The sequence below is a fragment of the Pelodiscus sinensis genome, chromosome 6 (assembly GCF_049634645.1).
Source record: "Pelodiscus sinensis isolate JC-2024 chromosome 6, ASM4963464v1, whole genome shotgun sequence".
NCBI lineage: Eukaryota > Metazoa > Chordata > Testudines > Trionychidae > Pelodiscus > Pelodiscus sinensis.
In genome coordinates, this window is record NC_134716.1 from 93,419,937 (window position 1) to 93,441,973 (window position 22,037).

Sequence of the window (22,037 nt, forward strand, 5' to 3'; positions counted from 1 at the left end):
CAGGAATCTCCCCAATGTCCTCAGCCGTGAAGACTGAAGCAAAGAAATCATGTAGTTTCTCCGCAATGGCTTTATCATCCTTGATTGCTCCTTTTATAGCTTGATCATCTAGGGGACCCACAGGCTTTTTAGCAGGCTTCCTGCTTCTAATGTACTTAAAAAACATTTTGTTATTTCTTTTTGAGTTTTTGGCTAGCTGTTCCTCAAAATCTTTTTTTGCTTTTCTTATTACATGTTTACACTTGATTTGACAGTGTTTCTGTTCCTTTCTATTTATCTCACTGGGATTGGACTGCCACTTTTTAAAAGATACCTTTTTGTCCCTCACTGCTTCTTTTACATGGTGGTTAAGCCACGGTGACTCTTTTTTAGGTCTCTTACTATGTTTTTTAATTTGGGGTAGACATTTAAGTTGAGCCTCTATTATGGTGTCTTTAAAAAGTTTCCATGCAGCTTTCAGGGATTTGGCTCTAGTCACTGTGCCTTTTAATTTCTGTTTAACTAACCTCCTCATTTTTGCATAATTCCCCTTTTTGAAATTAAATGCCAGGGTGCTGGACTGCTGAGGTGTTCTTCCCACCACAGGAATGTTGAATGTTATTATATTATGGTCACTATTCCCAAGCGGTCCTGTAACGGTTATATCCTGGACCTGATCCTGCACTCCACTCAGGACTAAATCGAGAATTGCCTCTCCCCTTGTGGGTTCCTGCACCACCTGCTCCAAGAAGCAGTCATTCATGCCATTGAGAAATTTGATCTCCACTTCTCTTCCTGAGGTGACATGTATCCAGTCAACATGGGGGTAATTAGAATCACCCATTATTATAGAGTTCTTTATTTTGGTAGCCTCTCTAATCTCCCTCAGCATTTCTATGTCAGTATCGCTGTCCTGGTCAGGTGGTCGGTAATATACCCCTACTGCTAATTTTTATTATTATATCACCGCAGGTCCAGCCCTGTTCCACCCAGCCTCGTACAAGGGCACTGCTTACAAACTGACATACAGTAGCCCTCCTGGCACTGAGCTGATGCCATCATGCTTCTTCTTATTGTGGGCAGGCCCATGCCGCACTGTGCTACCCTGCCTAGCACCCCTCTAGCCCCCTAGACCCAATGCCACAGCACCCAGAGACCCCCACAAATTACTATGCCTATTGCCCTCCCACAGACCGCTATGCCCTGTGCCCTCCCATAATCCCCCGCCCATATTCATTAACTGTTCAGTTCCCCCCATATTCCCACCAGCACAACTGCAGTGCTCCTCAGACCCCACACACTTCACAGTGCACTGACACCCATAGATCTATCTCCCCCACTGCACATCCCCCCTTCACTTCCCACCACCTCACCAATCCACTGTCCACAATACCAAGCCTTGATAACAGGCGAGGGTCCAGACCCATCTGTGTTACTGTGCCTGCTGCCACAGTGCCATTGTATTTCCCTTAATAAAACTCCGTTGTGGTGTTTGGCTTGGCTATTTCACAACACCAACAGAAAGTAGAGGGTTGAATCTGAAATCATTGCCTTGATACTGACAGTCCCCTTGAAAAACGGTTAGAGTCCAATCGTCTAGGCTATCCACATTAACAGGGTGGTCAGGCTAATCAGGGAGCAAGGATGCTCTTAGTTTCCTGTGCTCTGTGTGTGCTTAATTACCCTTGTTCAGACACATTTGGCCCCAGCTTAGCATAGAGCTAGTCTTGCCAGATGTTTTCACCAATACTGTGCACACTTCCCATTATGTCACACTGGACATTCCATCGTCCTGATCACATGCTGAAGACAGTGCTATTGAATCAATAATACTTTAAATTTTTTTCGAAAATAGAAAGTTAAAATAATGGACTGACTGCCTGTGTGTTCAAAACTGTACACCTGGGAACCCTACATAGAGCATTTCTCAGAGCTGAGCTGTGGATCTGAGCAGGGCCAGAGACACAGGTGCCACAAAATCAGCACAGGAAGCATGTCAGTGTTCGTAGCAGAGTCACAGAAGCAGGCCACAGAGCAGACTTGTGCTGTATTCAAAGCTGCAACAACCAGAGCCAGGGTGGCCAGACAATCATCCATGTGAACTAGATGCAGATTAGAATCATTTCTAAGGAACAGTGAAACTGGAGATGAGTCATGGGGTGGAGCTGGAACCATCTGGAGCCAGTTTCATTCAGGGGGACACTGGGCAGTAGTCCTAGTGTATTGAGATTCCCCCAGTCAAGAGTACAGCTGCAACATGAGAGGATTTTTCCAGTGACAGAGCACGTGTCTGAGCCACATCATGTCCGCACTACAGCCAGGTCCTGAGATGGGGCCTGTGACTTGTGATGAACAGAAATAACTTCCCTTGCATTCCTCATACACTGTGATATCCCACCGTGTGCCTTCTAGTGCATTTTTATTTTCCTTTGAGCTTTTCACGGTTCTAATAAAAATATAAAAAAATGTAGCAGTGTCTAGATTGGCAATATTTTGCTCCAAATCATCCCCCCTTTCAGAAAATCTTGCCCCTTTTCTTATCCGGCCTTGAGTATTTGCACAAGAACACTGACCTTCTCTCTGGGAAAATTAAGTGTGAAGAAGGACTTAGAAATAACTTTGTAGTGTAGACGTACCCTAACTAAGAGACGTTAATTCGAATTAACTCAGAGAGGCGCTACACACGCGATCCGCTAGGTCGAACTTAATTAGAACTAGCGGAGCGCTTATTCGAACTAGATAAACCTCATTCTACAAGGACTAACGCCTAGTTCGAATTAATTAGTTCGAATTAATGGCTGTGTAGAATTGATAGAATTGCTAAGCTCACCCCAGTACTATATCTGTAACAGGGACCAATTTTGTGCAGAACCTCACATCCATTACAGTGATATACAATTTTCTCTATAATCTAGTTACAATATATTATTTTTGACAATTAACATTTTTGTTAACTGATTCTTTAAATGCAGTATTGAGTATCAAGTCATAGTCATATGTATGGGTATGACTAGACTACAGGGTTTTGTCAACAGAATTTTTGTCGACAGATACTGTCGACAAAGCTTCTGTCGACAAAGAGCGTCTAGACTACATCCAGTTCTGTCAACAAAGCAAGACGCTTTGTCGACATAACAGTGTGGACGCAAAGGACAGTGTAGATGTAATAATGCCTTCTATCGACAGAACTCTGACGATAAAAGACATTATTCCTCATAGAATGGTGTTTACATATGTCGACATAACTCAAAGGCAGTGTGGACGCAGGTATAGTTTTGTTGACAAAAGTCCACTTTTGTCGACAAAACCCTGTAGTCTAGACACACCCCAAGTGTTCTACTTATTTCTTTTAATTCACATCCATAATACTTTTTCTACAGTATCTGTTCCACATATATTTTCAACACGCAAAAACTTTCCTGTACTACACACATCATTATGGAAGGTACGTTTACTTGTCCAATATTTATACAGAACTGTTTTATTGTTCATTCATCTGCTTTATGAACTATGAGTTTTAGGGGTTAGGAGGCAGCATTTTATAGGGTAGCTTCTGGAGCAAATGGGAGGAGACATGGAAAAATAGGGCAGAAAGTTGAAGATTATAATGCATGCATTGATAACAGGGAGCATATTTTATTACTAATGTATTTGCAAATACTGTTCTTATTATTACTCGGAATTTATTAGCTTTAAGTACATTTTTTTCTTGTGGTGGCCAGTCCCTTTTCTGTCTGTCAAGTCATGTTTTCTCTTATTTGTCAAGCAATGACTATAACCAAGGTTCTAGGTAATAGCACTCTCAAAAAACATTAGATCATCATTGATGGGATACATCCTTTTTTGGTCACACATCAATTCTGGAGAATTGTGCATGGTCCTTAACTTAATGTATGTCTGTATTGTCAGTGGCTTGACAATCAGGCCATGTTAATATTGTTTGACCTTGCTTATACGTATGCAATATTCATCTCATATTTTCTAATTGAACTGACTGTTATATGGATTGATTTTCCTATTTTCAAATTCACTAACTATTTCCTGTTTTGAACAATTCTCAGGGAAATGTTTTGAGGGAAATGTTTTGAGGACCAAAAACCCCAGTTCCTCTGAATTTGTGACCCATGGACCAGGAGCAAAAGGCCCCCGCCCAAGGCAAAACACCAGCATCCCCTGAGTCCGTTAGCAAGGAGGTAGCAAATTGAGAGATTTTTCTACCAAAAAACACAGTTCCTCTGAATTTGTGACCCCTGAGTCCGTTAGACAGGAGGTAGCAAATTGAGAGATTTTTCTACCAAAAAACACACTCCCTCTGAATTTGTGACCCCTGAGTCCGTTAGACAGGAGGTAGCAAATTGAGAGATTTTTCTACCAAAAAACACAGTCCCTCTGAATTTGTGACCCCTGAGTCCGTTAGACAGGAGGTAGCAAATTGAGAGATTTTTCGACCAAAAAACACACTCCCTCTGAATTTGTGACCCCTGAGTCCGTTAGACAGGAGGTAGCAAATTGAGAGATTTTTCTACCAAAAAACACACTCCCTCTGAATTTGTGACCCCTGAGTCCGTTAGACAGGAGGTAGCAAATTGAGAGATTTTTCGACCAAAAAACACAGTCCCTCTGAATTTGTGACCCCTGAGTCCGTTAGACAGGAGGTAGCAAATTGAGAGATTTTTCTACCAAAAAACACAGTCCCTCTGAATTTGTGACCCCTGAGTCCGTTAGACAGGAGGTAGCAAATTGAGAGATTTTTCGACCAAAAAACACACTCCCTCTGAATTTGTGACCCCTGAGTCCGTTAGACAGGAGGTAGCAAATTGAGAGATTTTTCGACCAAAAAACACACTCCCTCTGAATTTGTGACCCCTGAGTCCGTTAGACAGGAGGTAGCAAATTGAGAGATTTTTCGACCAAAAAACACAGTCCCTCTGAATTTGTGACCCCTGAGTCCGTTAGACAGGAGGTAGCAAATTGAGAGATTTTTCTACCAAAAAACACAGTCCCTCTGAATTTGTGACCCCTGAGTCCGTTAGACAGGAGGTAGCAAATTGAGAGATTTTTCGACCAAAAAACACAGTTCCTCTGAATTTGTGACCCCTGAGTCCGTTAGACAGGAGGTAGCAAATTGAGAGATTTTTCGACCAAAAAACACAGTCCCTCTGAATTTGTGACCCCTGAGTCCGTTAGACAGGAGGTAGCAAATTGAGAGATTTTTCTACCAAAAAACACAGTCCCTCTGAATTTCTGACCCCTGAGTCCGTTAGACAGGAGGTAGCAAATTGAGAGATTTTTCTACCAAAAAACACAGTCCCTCTGAATTTCTGACCCCTGAGTCCGTTAGACAGGAGGTAGCAAATTGAGAGATTTTTCTACCAAAAAACACAGTCCCTCTGAATTTGCAACCAGCCATCAAAGGTAGCAATTCCTGAGCAGTTATACCGAATGTCATGTTTGTTTGACAGAAACTGTGACCGTCACAAAAACGGAGCGGTTTCACTTTTTGCCTATACACCGGCGCCGCTACCACTCGCGCGCTTGCCAGCTGGCGGGCAGGGCAGGTGCGGTCCCGCTCGGGTCTCGGCGCTGGTGAGTGGACGCGGGGCCCGGCTGCGGGAAACTTTCGGGTCGGGGAGAGCTTAGCCCGCGGGGGGAGACGTGGCTGCCAGTTACCTCTTGTGCGGGGCGGGCTGGGGCCCTCCGGCGGGGAGGGGCAGGTAGAGGAGGAAGGCTGGAGAAGCGAGTGGAAGGAATGGGGGTGGGGAATCTTAGGGGCTGCGGAGGGGATTGGAGAGTTAGGGGCTGTAGAGGGGAAGAGGAGGGTTGGAAGGGGAGTTAGGGGCTGTAGGGGGGAAGAGGAGGGTTGGGGGGGAGTTAGGGGCTGCGGAGGGGAAGAGGAGGGGAGTTAGGGGCTGTAGCGGGGGGGGACAGGAGTTGGGGGGAGTTAGGGGCTGTAAGGGGGGAAGAGGAGGGTTGGGGGGGAGTTAGGGGCTGCGGAGGGGAAGAGGAGGGGAGTTAGGGGCTGTAGCGGGGGAAGAGGAGGGTTGGAGGGGGAGTTAGGGGCTGCAGCGGGGGGGGACAGGAGCTGGGGGGCGTTAGGGGCTGTAGAGGGGGAAGAGGAGAGTTGGGGGGGCGTTAGGGGCTGTAGAGGGGGAAGAGGAGGGTTGGAGGGGGAGTTAGGGGCTGTAAGGGGGGGGAAGAGGAGGGTTGGGGGGCGTTAGGGGCTGCAGCGGGGGGGACAGGAGTTGGGGGGCGTTAGGGGCTGTAAGGGGGGAAGAGGAGGGTTGGGGGGAGTTAGGGGCTGTAGAGGGGGAAGAGGAGGGTTGGGGGGGAGTTAGGGGCTGTAGAGGGGGGACAGGAGTTGGGGGGAGTTAGGGGCTGTAAGGGGGGGAAGAGGAGGGTTTGGGGGGCGTTAGGGGCTGTAAGGGGGGGAAGAGGAGGGTTGGGGGGGCGTTAGGGGCTGTAAGGGGGGGAAGAGGAGGGTTGGGGGGGAGTTAGGGGCTGTAGGGGGGGAAGAGGAGGGTTGGGGGGGCGTTAGGGGCTGTAAGGGGGGGAAGAGGAGGGTTGGGGGGGAGTTAGGGGCTGTAAGGGGGGGAAGAGGAGGGTTGGGGGGCGTTAGGGGCTGTAAGGGGGGGAAGAGGAGGGTTGGGGGGGAGTTAGGGGCTGTAGGGGGGGAAGAGGAGGGTTGGGGGGCGTTAGGGGCTGCAGGTCTAATAGAAGGGGGTTGGGGAAGAACGCTGCTCGTTTCTCGTCCGGCTGCGGGAAGAGCGCGGGGGCGCTGGAGCCACTTAGCGGACAGGTGCCTGTTGCCTGGGCCCCGCGCTAACAGATGGTGGCTGGCTGCTGGGATTAAACCTTCCGCGGCTCCAGGCTGAGTTTAGGGCACAGGAGTGTGTCCAGGCTGCCCGGCCAAGCCGCGCTAGCATAGCTGCCTGGCCTGGGAGTGCGCGGGGGCTTGTGCGGCCGACCGGTCGGCAGGAGCCGGAGAGCCCGGCTCGGGATCTCTGTTCACTCTTCAGTTTCGGGCCGTAAGCCCCGGGGCGCTGAGCCTTGTGAGACTTTCAGTGGAACAGAGCGGAGCCTTCTAGTACTAGTCTGACTCCTTATCGCTTTCTATCCCCGCCCTCCCCCCTCCCCCTCCTCATTGTGCTCCTGAAACTGGTGGAAAGTGTGGGTTGGGCTGGATAATACCTAGCATTGCCTCGCCTCGCCTCCCCTCCCCTCCGATCTGCCGTGCGCATGGAGATAAGCAGCACTTAGTTGCAGAACAAGTCATGCTAAGGATGGGAGAGGGGGAACTGAAAACCTTGGAGTTGTGCAAGAGACTCCATTAGTGTCTTTATCTGCTGGGAAATGAGTGGCTGGCTTCTCCACACCCGAAAGAGAGAAACTCAAGGGAGGGACTGGAGATCCAAGAGTGCTACTTTTCTCCTCAGCAGCTTAAAAATGGAGGAGGGAGAGGAAGGAAAAGAATGGTGGGTATGGTTACATAGAGCCTGTATGGCACTGTTTCCCAATTTTATTTGGCCGAGGAACTATTTTCAGCTTTTCAGAATTTCAAGGAACCCCTAGGTTTGTCAAGCACAAAAAAGGGGGGGGGGCAGAGGGACCCACCAACTCATGAAAATCCCCACAAATGCATGAAAATCACATTCCTTCCCCAAGACCTCCCCCACCTTCCTTGAGGCCTCATCTGCTCTGTTCCCCTCCTCTCCATTACTTGCCATCACCAGCTCTTATACACTCTCACTAGGTTGAGACAGGTCTGGGGTGGGAATGAGGGATTTGGGTGTGGGAAGGGGTGAGAAGTACAAACTCTGGAAGGGAATTTGGATGCAGGAGAGGGGATGTTGGCTCGGGGAGGGGGTCCAAGCTTGGGAGTGTTGGGCTCAGGTGGAAGGTTGGGGTGCTGAGCAAGCCATGGGCTTGTGGATGTGAGGATGCAGGAGTTTGGGCTGGATATGTGAGGGACTCAGGGCATGAAGGTTGTGGGTATGATGGGCTCAGGACACAGATTTGCTATGTGTGGATGGTGCAGGAGCGTGGTGGCAGAAGAATGAGGATGTGGGGCTGCAGGAGTTTGGGGATGTTAGAGGCTCAGGACAGGGAGTTCCAGTGCATTATAGGCTCAGATTTGGGGTCAGGTGGTGCAGGAGTGTTATGATGCTGCAGTGAGATGGGGGTTTGGCCCCAATTGGGGGCTTGTTGGCCAGGCTTCATTTTTAAATAAAATATGCCAAACTCAAAAAGTTTCAGTATTGTCTCTATTTATGAGAGGGGTGAGGAACCTGTTCTGAGTCAAGGGTCACTGACCCACAGAAAAGTCTGTTGGGGCCACACAAGTGAGATGCAAAAAAATCCCAACAACCCTCCAAAGACCCCCAAGCCTCACTAATGTGGTCCCAAGTGTGCTGGTGGGAGCAGGGGACAGAGTGAAAGTGGGTGCTAGGGAGAGGGTGCTGCTGGGTGGAAGGATGCTGGCTCAGGTGAGGGGGTGCTGGAGCAAGGTGCTGGGGCAGGCAGGTGGCGGGGTGCTGGGGTCAGGGACATGGTCCTGCTGGGCACTAGGGTGACTGGCAGGGTGCTGGGACAAGGAACAGGGTGCTGCTGGGTGCTAGCATGGATGGCAGGGTGCTGGGGCTGGAGCCAGGGGCAGGGTGGTGCCGAGTCCTGGGGTGTGAGGCAGGGTGTTGGGGCCAGGGACAGGGTGGTGCTAGGTGCTAGGGTGGATGGCAGGGCTGTCAAGGAGCGGGATAGGGATGGGGTGCAGAATCTGGGAGGGAGGTGGGGGGCGGAAGGGGGCAAGGTCTGGGTGGTAGGTAGGGTGCGGAAGCAGGCTGGATGTAGGGTGTCTGGCCAGGGGGAGGGAGCAGGAGCAGATTGGGGGTAGGGTGTCTGGCTACGAGGGAGGGTGCAAGGAGGGGACTTGGGTAGGAGTTGGACCTCCCTGATCTGGCACCCTCTGGACCTGACTGGTCCCAGATGAGGGATTTTTGGACCAGGGGAGGTCATTTCAGGGCTCCTGGTTCCCGCCCCCCCTCCTCCCCACTAGGCTTCTTTTCACTTCTATCCCCTGCAACCCAGCTGAGCTGCCCACCCCTGCTGGTTCCCTGCACCTCCCCCAAAACCATCCCCCACAATCCAGGGGAGCACAGCACCAGTTCCCTGCAGCCCCCACAGCCCAGCTGAACTACCCATCTGTTTCATATGCCCTCCCCCATCTACCTCAGCCCAGCTGAGCCCTGCACTGGTTCCCTGCATGCCTCCTGCACAGGACTGCTGAGGCCCGTTTCTCTGCACTTCCCCCAAGCCCTGCAAAATGGCTGAGCTAAGTGTTCATTCTCTGCCCCTCCCTCCCCTTGAGTCTAGCCCCGGTTCCCAGCACCTCCTTCCTCCTGCAGCCAAACTGAGCTCTGAGCTCCACCCCCCCCAACCCTGCAGCCCAGCTCCCCGAACCTCCCCACTCTGCAACCCAGCTGAGCTCAATTTCCCTGCACCTTCCCCCAAATCATGCAGACATGCTGAGCCAGTGCTGATTCCCTGCCCCTGCCTCCCTCCCTCCCTTCCCCTGGCTGTGTCTACACTGGCGCGATCTTGCGCCATAGCGGACGCTCTTGCACAAAAACTTGCTTCCTGTCTACACTGGCCGTGTGTTCTTGCGCAAGTACACTAACGTTCTCATGTATGAAATCAGGGTTTCTTGCTCACGAACTATGATGCTCCTGCTCAGGAATAAGCCCTTTTGTGCAACTGTTCTTGCGCAAGAAGCCAGTGTAGACAGGCAACGTGCATTTCTTGCGCAAGAAAGCCCTATGGCTAAAATGGCCATCAGCACTTTCTCGGGCAAGAGAGCATCCACATTGCCATAGATGCTCTTGTGCAAAAGCACAGCTTGCACATAGCAGTGTGGACATGTTCTTGCACAAGAAACCGCCAGTGTAGACATAGCCTAAGAGTTTCCTTGCACGAGCACAATGAATTTTGTGTTGTGCACCAGTACTGAGTTCATGTGGCTTGTTTGGATGTGCCACTGTGGCACCCAAGTTATTAATAAATATTTTTAAACCTTTAACTTTTCTCTCTGCTGCCATGTCTCCTCCCCTTGTTCCATCAGCTCCCCTGGTGTCTGCTGTCCCCCAACCCCTCACCCTCCTCTGCTGTCCTGACTCCTGCCCTTCTCACTGCCCTCAGCCCTCCTGCGACCTGCACCCCCTCCACCAGCCCTTCTCTCCTCCCTGTGCTCACTCCTGCAGTAGCCCCACTCTGATCATGTGAGCTACCCCTCCTCATCCCCTCTTCTAACACCTCCTTCTACACACCTGCCCTGCATCTGTCCTCTGGTGGTGGTCCTTCCCTTGCAGGTGTCTGCCCTTCTGCTTCACCCCCAGAATCCCCTGGCACTTGCACCTTCTCTTACTCCTGCACCCTCCTGTTGCCTCCCCCTTCCCTCACTGCCCCTACCTCCTTTCCCCTCTTTTTCCCTGATGCCCATCCCCTCACCATCCTCTACCCCTGTTCCCCTCATGCCCCTCTGTACCCTCTCACATGACTTGCTACATCCTGGCCTTCCTCATGCCCACCCCTTCTTTCAAGCCTTCTCCCAGCACCTCCCCGTACTCCTATAGCCCCCAATGCCCTTACCCTCTCCCCTCCCAGCATCACCCTGGCATCACATCCGGGCATCTCCCCGCCTACCGGTTTGAGCATGCTGTGCAGGGCAGCAGCAGCCAGCAAGGGGGAGCTCAGTGTAGGTTGCACATGGTGGGGATGGGGACGGGGAAGAGATGCTCTGGGACTGGGGTGGGAAGACGCGTGGGGGGGCTGGGGCCCGCTCCAGTTCCAAATATTGGTGGAGCATGGACACCACGAGCCCATACAACTCGCTGCCCATGCCTCTGCTGGCTAGCCGGCTCTCTCTCTTTCAGAGGGGGTGGGGGAGTGCCGGCTCCTCGTGGAACCCCTAGTTTTGCTTCGCGGAACCCCAGGGTTCCCCGGAGCACCAACTGGGAAACACTGATGTATGGGATTTGCCTTGTGAGCTTGGCAAAATGACTTAGCTCTCTGTGGCTCCCTTTCCCACACACTAACACTGGACTCATTTAGGGCTTGAAAAATATCCTTGACATTTATTACCCTGAGGGCTCTACCTATTAGCCAGGCCAGCCTTCTCTATATGGCAGAGTTAAAATGAACTAACTAAAGGTGTCAAGTTAATTGGCATAATTAAGTGAAATGGCCTTAATCCAAGGAAAATTAAGGCTCTTGTCTACATTTCAAATGTTACAACAGCACAGCTGTGTCTATGCCGAAGCAGTAATATCTACACCAACAGGAAGGGTTCTCCTTTTGGAGTACCCAAGAGGTGTTAGCTAGGTTGATGGAAGAATTCTTCTGTCAACCTAGTGGTGTCAGCACTGGCAGTTATGAGTGGCTCATGAAACCTCTGGCTGGGGGAGACTAGCCCCAAGCCCTGCATCTTCTTCTCAAGGCCCTGCCCCTCTTGCATGCCCCAGAACCCAGAGTCTGCCCCCACAGTCCCAGGTCAGCTAATGCCTAGGACACCCTCTCCCCCAGAGCGCTGGGAGGGAGAGCTTGTGGTCGTGTCACTGTGGTATCCCTCCCTTCCTCCCCTTGGAGAGCTGGGAGGGAGAGCACACAGTGGCACTGCTGCAGCCTCCCCACCCTTGGGAAGGTGGCCCTTGTGGTCCCACTTAAGCAAACAGCAACCCATCAGCCAGATCTGGTCCACCAGGATTAGCTCCCACTGCTATATTTACCTGCATGGCCACAGGTATCAGCAATTTGCAGCCAATGGGAGCTGTGGGAAATTAGGCTATTAAGTGTCGAGTAGTCCATGGAATTTCCATGGACTACTCAACTAGTTAATAGGCACTTCCACATTCCTTCTTTGAAATGGAAGAATGCGGAACTCTGCATGCAGCCTGGGGCCAGCGGGAAGTCCTGCTGACTCTGGGCTGCATGCAGATGTGCCAGGTTTTGAAATGTACAAGATTTCCCAGTGGGGGCTCCTGTGCATTTCAAAGCAGAAGCACCCACATGGAGCCTGGGGTCAGCGGGGGACTCCCCAGTTGACTCCTGGCTCTGCACAGTTTGAAATGTTGCACGTAATCCGGGATCAGCTGGGGAATCCCCAGCTGACCCCAGGCTCCATCTGGCACTGCCACTTGGAAATGGGCAGCACCACATGGAGCCCAGGGTCAACTCCGTGCAGTGCTGCTTTAAAAAGCTGCCTTGGCAATTCAAAGCGGCAGCTCCACGTGGCATTTCAAAGCAGCAGCCCAGCATGGAGCCCAGGGTCAGCTCCTTGCAGCACTGCTTTGAAACACTGAGGATCCTGGGATCAGCTGTGCAGCACTGCCCCTTTGAAACTCTGCATCCGTGTTTCAAAGTGGCATGCTGAATGGAGCTCAGTATGGGTTCCATGCGGCGTTGCCACTTTGAAATATCCTTTTCCCCCTCTCTCCCATTTGCTGCCTCTGATAGAGGCAGCAAGGGGTGTGTTGGGGGGGGGGGGAATTGACTTGTCGACTTCACTATCGGATAAGCATTTGGCCCATTGGCTGGGAATGGCGTTGCATGGCCAACTGGAGCGGTGATTGCCAGTACCTGTGGCTGTGCAGGTAAACATAGCGATGACGACCTGCCTAGGACTAGTGCTGGTGAACTGCCACTGTGTTATTGCCTGGTTTAACTAAACTGCTCCAGGGCTGTGGATTTTTCACATCCTTGATCTATATAGTTCTAGTGTATACCAGACCTCAGCTACAGCAAACGAATGCCATTTCACTTCAGAATTAGCATGCACATTAAGTGTAGCCATTTACATGATTAACGGATGAGCCTGGGCTCATTGGTTAATCCTAATGGTTACATGCAGCCCTCCCCAGCTACCTCTGTATCAGGCAGCAGGGGAGGGCAGTGGGGAGCTAGTATGCACGGGAAGCTGGGTTCCACAGAGGCAGCAGTGGGGGCAGGCAGGAGCTAGTGCTCTCGCCAGCTCCCTCCTGATCCCAAATGTGTAAATGTGTAACTGTTGAAATTTATAATGGTTACATGTTCACAAAATTAAACACATTTTAGCATCCCTAGGCACATGGTAGTTAAATGCACTTCAACTTTTGACAGTTAACTTTTCACCCCTTATATTAACTTCCCTGAGTGTCAAACGGCAGGATCTAAAACTGAATCTGTGCCCGCTTTGCTTCTCTAAGGCTGCACCCATTGCAGTGGAAAGGAATAAAACTATTGTAGTTCATTGTAACGTTGTCAATCAATCTTCTGTTAAACATTGCTTAAATTTTATTAGTACATTAGGATAAGCTGAATAGCAGGAACTGGTATTTCAAAATGTATTTGAAAAATTCCATTGGTATTAATCTTCTAATACTAGCTATTAACCAACTATAAAGGTAGCAGCATACCATGAAGTATTAATCAGCATAGACAACAAGTATCAGTAAAAGTAACTACCTAGATTTTTCTAAGCATTATGTTATGAGTTCTACTAAGTACCATTCCCCAATATATATATATATATATTTTTCTTTTCACCTTTTCCTTCTTGGCTTCACTCCATTCTTTTTACTACAGTGATCCATTGTATATGCTCTGGTAAGCCGACTTCAGTGTCTTTCCTCTTTTTTCCTTTTTCTCCATTACTACATTTTTTTCATCTTTTATCTTTCTTCTTTCAGCCCTCTTTCTCTGCATCACTTCTTTTCTCTAACTTATCTATTCAGTCACTCCTATTCACCACCATTTATGCACTCACACATAGGATTTTGAAATTGGCCTAAAAGCTAGGGAACTATCTCTATTAGCCATAGCTTGGTACAACATGTGGGTGGTGGGGGGAGCAACAGGTAGGAAGTCTATCCTTATGACTTCCCACGTGTAGGAAGCAGGAGACTGCTGGAATTTTTACCTTGAACTTAGCGCGAATACTGTTAACTTTCGTATCAGTGTCTAGTGCTGGTTGGTGCCTGATAAATTTACAGCCTCTCTATTTAACTCTGTCTGGCTATTAAAAAAAAAAAAAAAAAAAGGGAGAAGGGATGAATGTGTCATATGGTTTCCTCCATCCCAGTGCCCATTAAATGTTTTAGAAGTGGGGTTTCACTGTTTCACACCTCTTTCTAGCTATTGCAATGGGACTGGATGTTCTGCTAATCCACCTTTCCCATTCACCAGCAAACTGGAAGGGGCGGGGGAGAGAAAGCGAGAGAGAGATCTGTTTGACTATGGTGAGGATCTGAAAAATCGTGAAAACTGATAAGTGAACAGTGCTCGCTTTGCAGTAGTTTATGGAAGCTCTTTTATGTCTCTCTGAACATTTAGGAGGTGAATGCTATATTAGCATTTGGAAAGTTTTGTTTGCAACTGCAAGGATTAGTTTCTTGATGCAAGTTGAACTCTCTGGTCTGGCAACATCTGTGGGCCAGCATGATTTTTAGTTAGCCAGATGTCTACTTATCATAGGCATGACCAAGTTTCCAATGGTCACAAAGTTTGTTTACAGCCACCAGTCCTGGTCCTCACTGTTTTGTGCTGTTATTTAGCTCTAATTTACCCCTAAATGCCTTCTCAGAGTGCAGTAAGCAGTGGAAGTGTTGGTAATGCTGCTAGACAATATTGACCTCCTATTGTTAGGCAAATTCTCTGGTTTGGATCCTGTAGGTCCAGAGGGTGCCAGACTAGAGATGTACAACCTGTACTGAGAAACTCAAAAAGAGAGTGTTAAGTGGAGAGAGTGATTCTTTCTATAAAACAGATCTAAAGCATGCCAAAGCCTCATTTGACTTTAATAGCTTTCTATTAATTTTATAAATAAAATGATTTCATGTCGCTTAAAAGCTAAGGGTTTTTTTTTTGTGCATTCCTTTACAGCCCTGGGAATCAGAACTGGACAGCATTGTACTTGTGCATGAGAAGAGGAAAGTGAAATTGACCAGCCAGCTTCGATTACTTAAACTTGAGTGTGATTAAAAAGGTAAATACAATATTAATGGTGAAAAGTAAACTTTAACATTTTAATATTATTGGATTATTTTTAAAATGGGCTAATTCAGTTAAGAGAATTTTACAAAATAAATTGATAGTCTCTTTAAGTTAATTTGAGCAACAGAATAGTAGCCAAGAAAGGTAAAATAACATAGCTTCTTTTTGCACATTCTCTGTCATGCACGGTATACTCAAAATGCCTTCCAGAGTTAAATGACAGAATACTTAAATAACAAAAAAAGGGGGAAAAAACTGAGGTAAAATCAAAGAAGAATAGAGGTTATGCAAAACAGTTTTCCCCTGAATCATATCACCAGCATCATCTTGTTTGAACATTCACTTCAACTGCTGCAAAGGTAGTACTATTTCACTAAAATCATGTTTTTTAATAGTAAAAGCTGCTGTGTGTGTACTGCTGGAACATATCTTTAATGGGATGTTATTGGTTTCAGACCTTGATGCAACTTTGTTAGCTATATCTTGGCTGCTTATGAAGATAAGGCCAAATGTGGACTAAGGTGCATACTCATTTCAGTGATATGAATATTTTTATGAAAAATGGCTGCTGTATTTTAAGGCCTGTAACTGGCATAACTTTAAATCTTGTTCTGTTCTGAAAAGCAGGGTTGTAAACATAGCATTAGCTATTAATTATCTTGATTTCCATGTAAATGTACTCAAAATTCCAGCCGGGGTTGAATTCAATGGGATTTGGGTGCTTAACTTGTTTAGGCTCTTCTGAAGTCCCCACCAATATATTCCTCTAAAGGCCATTGAGGCAAACACAAGGTAGGGTCTCTCTTCATGCACTGTTATTCATAATGAAGGTCATCTAGGGCAGATTGATCTCTTGGCTCCAACTTTGCAGCTCCATGGTTCTTTCTATAACTTCAAACTCCAGTGTCAATGAGTGGAACTTGGTGAGCTGTTGTGATTCACAAGGAGTGGAATCAGGACAATCCCTCTTTACTGTATTAGCATTACTAATAAGAGAGCAAAGCAGTAACAATGTGTCCTTATTTTTAAAAAAACCCACAAAACCCTGCCTCCTCTGGGGGGACAATGCTGCCATTAATGCATATTTAACTTTCTCTCAACTAGCCTCATCTTTCACTGATGCTGCCCTCTGTAAGGAGTGTTGGAAGCTCCTGAGAAGTGTTGGGACACAACAGTGCCTGAACCAGGGCCCCAACTCCCTTACTACACCTTTTTTCCCCTCTTCACTCATACTTAAGGCTGTTCAGCCTGCCCTCTGTTGAGAGGAACTCTTTGTGGCAGCTTTTTAGATTTTTTTTTTTTTACACTGATCTTGTGCTCAGTTTTGTTATGTCTGCAAATCACTTGACCATCAGCTGAATGACGTATGACTTCTACTTTGTCCTCACACCTCTTACGTTATGTCTGTTTGTTTTATATGTGTGTTGTTGAGGCAGAGGCTTGCTCTTATGCCCATATAACATATAAACACAATGAGACCTTGATCCCTAATTGGGACTTCTAAGGCAGAACTACTACAAAATAAATGATTCTGAATACACAGAGACTAGATATGTTGAGACAAGTGGTCATCTTGCAAGATTAATGTATATTCTAAACACATGCATTGAATGGAATGTGGCTGCTAACAGTGCATAAAATCTACTATATAAAGGAGAATGTTTGTATGTTTGTGCGCTAATAACTTGGACACTATAAGAGCTACCGCAACCAAACTTTGCATAAGATAACCTTTCATCCAGGAGAAGGCTTTAAGGTACTTTTGGACCCGATCGGGCCCAAGCTCAAGCTGTAAAAATCAAAAAGTAACACTCTGCGCTGCAGGGGCCACCCCGTCCACCCTAGGTCCCATGCCCGCTGCCTGCGGCCCCCAGCGCCATCCAGTACTTGCCCCTTTCCACACGTGAGGTTACATAGGTGACTCCCCCCTGTGCCGGCATGCAGTACCCCGACCCCCACGCGCACAACGGCTCGGGCACCCGCCCTGCCCCGCATGGCACCTGCAGCCCCGGGCACAAGCTGGGGCACACCTCCCGCGTGTAACCTCCCCTCCACCCACGGTCGCACTCCCTTACCCCCGAAGATGACGTGGACCTATATTTTAATCCCTATAGAAGTCAGTTCAGCTTTTCTACCATTCAAAAAAAGTTAGTGGACTACTGTTTTTCTACATTTTGTTCTTCCGGTTTCCCGAGCAATGCCAGGTAACTCCAGCTAGTCTAATATATAAAGGAGAGTGTTTGTATGTTTGTGCACCAATAACTTGGGCACTATAAGAGCTACCGCAACCAAACTTTGCATGGGGTAACCTTTCCTCCAGGAGAAGGTTTTAAGGTACTTTTGGCAGTGCGGGGAGAAGCGGCTCCTCGGGGGAAGCGGCAGAGACAGTCATTCACTAAGGCCGGAACCTCCGGGGCGGGGCACCTCATTGGGGACCACTGCTCTATTGGACCCCTCCCTTTGCTGTGCTCATTTTCTTATCTAGGAATTAATTTTCATATAAGTGCAATTTTTAGATTTATTTTTTTGACTTGTCATTTGGAAAATGAAAAACTGGAAGGCTACATCAACATTACACTTTCTTGCACAAGAATGTATGCAAATGAGGCACGGCGATGAACATTGCCTCACCTCATTTGCATTCTTAATGAGCCTCCATTTTGCACAAGGGGCTGTTGTGCAAGAAGGAGCAGTCTACACAGCTCCATCTTGCACAAAACCCCCTCTTCTGCACAGCGACGGATAAAGGGCAGGGCGAGCGGGGTGGCTGCCCCCGGCCCCGCGCTTCAATAGGCCCCATGCCAGCACCGGTGTTTTTTACAGGTGCAGACTGGCCCGGTGGGATACCAGGAATTTCCCTGTGGGCCATCTGCCGAAGGGCCGGCTGGTGGCTGCTGGAGGAGGAGAGGGATTTGTAATGGGGCGCTGCAGTCCCGTGCTTTAAATTCCCCAGCGCCGGCCAGTACGGGGCACTGTAGGGCCGAGGGAGCGCACGTGTGGCATGCTGTAATGACGTGCAACAGCTGGGAGGGGAGATGCCCGGGCATGGCGTGATGTCATGGCCCGAGATTTTAAAATTGTGCGGCCCAGTGTTGCACTGTGCGGTCCGGCACGTGGGTCCACAAACTGGAAGGCAGAAATTGGGCTTGGGTTTCGGGGGAGGGCACCAAGGGACCGCGTGGAGGTGTGACAAATGCCAAGGGGCCAAGTGGAGACAGTGAGGAAAAGGGCAGGAGGGGAGGTATCAGTGGGAGCGGGGACAGGGTGATGCTGAGAGAGGAGAGAGTAAGGGCATTGGGGGCTGGAGAGTGAGGTGCCGGGATGAGGCTTGAAAGAAGGGGTGGGCACGAGGAAGGTGGGGATGGAGCAAGTCGTGTGAGGGCTCAGAGGGGCTCATGTGAAGGAAACAGGGCAGAGCGTGGTGAGGGGGTGGGCATCAGTGAAAAGGAGGCAGAGGTAGTGAGGGAAGAGGGAAGCACCAGGAGAGTGCGGGGGGGGGGGGGGCTAAGGGAAGGTGCAGGTGCTAGGAGACTGGGGGGGTAAAGCAGAAGGGCAGACACTTGCAGGGGAGGGAACAGCAGCAGAGGAGAGAGGCAGGGTAGGTATATATATATATATATATATATATATATATATATATATATATAGAGGGAGGTGTTAGGAGAGGGGATAAGGAGGGGTAGCTCACCTGATCAGAGTGGGGCTACTGGAGGAGTGGTCACTCTAAATTGAAACTAATAAAGAATTACTTAAGATCTACTATGAGCCAGGAGCGTTTTGCAAGTCTTTCTATTACATTAATTGAAAATGACCTGTGTAAAGAAATGGACTTTAATGACATAATTGAAGAATGTGTTGCCAAAAGAGCTGGACAGCTGTAATAGACTTAAATATAAATGAAAAATTGTAATTATTAATGCAGAATTTTAAGAATGAATTACAATATAATTAAAATAAAATTATCCAACTAAATTAAGTTTCTATCAAATTTACCCAATTCACATTTAATATGAAAATAGCCTTCAATTTGCACATTTGATGCCTTTTTCTATTTTTTTTCTCCAAGGGGAGGCCCCGCGAAATTGTGCTGTCCTGGGCCCTGCAAAACTCTCATCCGCCTCTGCTTGTGCAGGAGTGTAGACTGCTCCTTCTTGTGAAAAAATGGCAGCTAATTGAATATGCAAATGAGGCGCAGCAATATTCATCACCGCACCTCATTTGTGTATATTCGTGCACAAGACAGTGCAATGTAGACATAGCCAAAGTGTTTAAAGGTGGTCGTAATTGATGCTTTGTAACTTATAACTGATAAGAACACAAGGCACCTACTTAAGAGTGATCTTGAAATATTACTGCTGAAGCTGGTTTGGAAAAAAGGGATTTTTTTCAAGAAAAGGTTTTTGAAAAATTTGTACTTTTTTGTTAAAATTGAAATACCTTTTCAGCTATCTCTACCATGTGTTTATACACTTCACACAGCCCTTAGTCATCCCCTGTGCCATATGTCTTTTTTTTCTTAAACTTTTCCAATTGAAAGGTGTTGGCTGAAACATCAAAATATAGGGTTACAGTTAAGACCTGCTAGTTCTTATGCTGTTTCACATGTATTTGTTACATACCTGAGGGTGTTCTGAATAGGGTTGCCAGGTGTCCGATTTTGAATCGGACAGTATGGTATTTGAGCTTTCTGTCCCGGAAACAAATTGAGAAAATACCAGACTTATAAGTGTCCAGTATTTTCTAATTAAAGAGGTTTTATTATTATCATGAGTATCAGTACGTAGTTGTGTACTGCTTGGCTGGTAGACACGTTCACACTACCTGAGCGTGTCTACTAGCCAGGCAGTATGCAACTACGCAGTGGGAGGAGGGGGGCCAGGGTGGGATGGAATCCCTGGGGCCGGACTCCCCCGGGTGCTCTGCTGGGACTGTGCATGAGACGGACAGCACCCTGGAATCTGTGTATGCCCAGGCCAACCTTGCTTCCTGCCGGCCGGTTCCCACACACTCTTCTCCCCCCATCCCCCGGCCAGCCCTGCTCCCTCCACCCTTCTCCCGGCCAGCCCTGCTCCCCAGTGGCTGTTCTGCTGCTTTCCCCTCCCCCCGTCTGACATCAAGTGTGTCCGGTATTTTTGTCAAAACTATCTGGCAGCTCTAGTTGTGACCAGGTCCTTGGTAATCATGTAGGAACAGTGCTAGTTAATTTTTTTCTTTTTAAGGTGAAGATTGAAAATTGTTGAATGCTGAAATATTTTTCAAGTTTAATTTCTTTTAGAATGTACTTTAGTCATTGGCTGACTCTGCCTTAAGGATGGACAAGATTGCATGTTGTTCTCTTCCATGAAAATATTCCAAGTAATGGTATAAATCTGCTTTAGATTCTTTCATGGAGAAAGGGAATTCATTGCCAAAATTACAATGTTGATTTTCACAATATTCCTAAGGAATACTGGTTAGTTAATTAGATATAAATTCTTCCATTGTGATGCCACATTGGAGCTGAATCCTGTGAGTTTAATTTTGTTAGGCCAAAAAATGCATTCTCAGCCAGATTCTGCTGAAATCAATTCCTTAGATCACTTAAATTTATATTAAGATTGAGTTTTTTTATTTCATATTAAACTTTTTGAGACCTAATAACTACAAGAAGGAGAATCCTGTAAATTTATAATAATGACTTGTAAATTGTAGTGGTCATGTAAAACAACCTCTAAAAACTGAAATGTACAAGTTTTAGGAAATATACATATCTTGCTTCAAAAGCACTACATGAATCCTTTCAAGCTGGAAGGAAAAGGCACAACCTAACCCTCTGCACAATAACACAGCCACTACTTTCTAAAATGTGAATAGGAAAATGAATTTTGCCCGAACTTGCTCTTTGGATTCTTCTGAACTCAACATGATTCCTGTGAATTCTACCACTGCATTGTTAAAACTAAGTAGCTCAGGTCCAAACTTTGACCTGCCTTTAAAATTATTCAGTGGACAATTGCCTTTATTGCTCCTGGTTTTGCCTAATGGAGATTTTAATTGTACAGAGAAACTATGTACTTTCAGGTCAACTGTAGCTTTCATTCAAGGGCCCAGAGCATATAATAATGAATTAAAGGTTAAACCAACCCTCTGAAATCAAGAAGGCCCTCATTTTACACATTGGGCAATTGTGTGATCATGAGTCCCATAGCAAGTCAGTGGCAGAAGATGGATAAGCCCCCAGGTGTCTTGCTGTAACCACTTAAAAACTCAGCAGTCTTCTTGGGATGAGTTGTTGGAATAGTGTCGCAGCTATCGTACTTGTGCACGGGCGGTGGGCAGGAGATGCAGAGAAGGCAATGCCTTCTCAAAATGCCTGCCTGGCTCCACCCAGGCTCTGGTTCCACACCCACCATTCAGCACAGTTCCCCCAATTTCCTGAGGCTGCCTGGACTTCAGTCCCACCGAGGTTGGAACCATGCCTATTGCCAGCTCTCTGGGACTGGGGCGGGGGTGCCTGTGCTCCCAGAGCTGGGGAAGGGCTGGGGCTGTGTGCTGCCCACCCTTCCCCACGCTCTGGAGGAGGGGAGAGAAGGCTGAGGCCGCTTTGCTCACACTCCCAAGTGCGAGGTCTCAGCAGAATGGACAGAGCTGGGGGTGAGTCTTGCTTCTCCCACTGTCCATGTACATGTGTATAAAGACAAACTTATCTACCTGAGGCTATTTCTACACTACAATGATCTATCGGATAAAGGTACGCAAATTGCACTCCACAATTTGTATACCTTTTTGCAGTAGTTTTTTCAGAAGAGGTTTTTTTGAAATTTGGCTCGTCTACAGTGGGCCAAATTTTGGAAAAGCCTCCTCATTCGGAAGAGCCCTTTTTCCTCGTGGGAGGAGGAAGACAAGTATCTGAAAGAGCGTGTCTGCTCTTCCGCAAAAAACATGGAATCCCAGAAAAACCCCATAGTGTAGACATAGCCTGAGAGTTGAAAGCCAACTCAGTTCTTGTATTTGTTGGGAAAAGCTTTAGTGTTTGTTTCTATCCTCTTTGCCTGCTGCCAGGA

At 47.8% G+C, this 22,037-nt stretch overlaps 1 protein-coding gene across 2 annotated transcripts in view; it reads left to right on the forward strand.

Moving 5' to 3' along the window:
* The window catches only part of ELOVL7 (ELOVL fatty acid elongase 7), a 101,534-nt gene that overhangs the window by 39,549 nt on the left and 39,948 nt on the right, over positions 1–22,037 (forward strand). The window contains exons 1-2 of one of the 2 annotated variants that reach the window (XM_075932877.1): positions 5,491–5,565; positions 14,884–14,986. The gene's annotated coding sequence lies outside the window, so the exon portion shown is untranslated. Of the gene's footprint in view, positions 1–5,490; positions 5,566–14,883; positions 14,987–22,037 lie in introns of those variants that run through there. The other variant, XM_075932878.1, reaches the window with a different exon arrangement.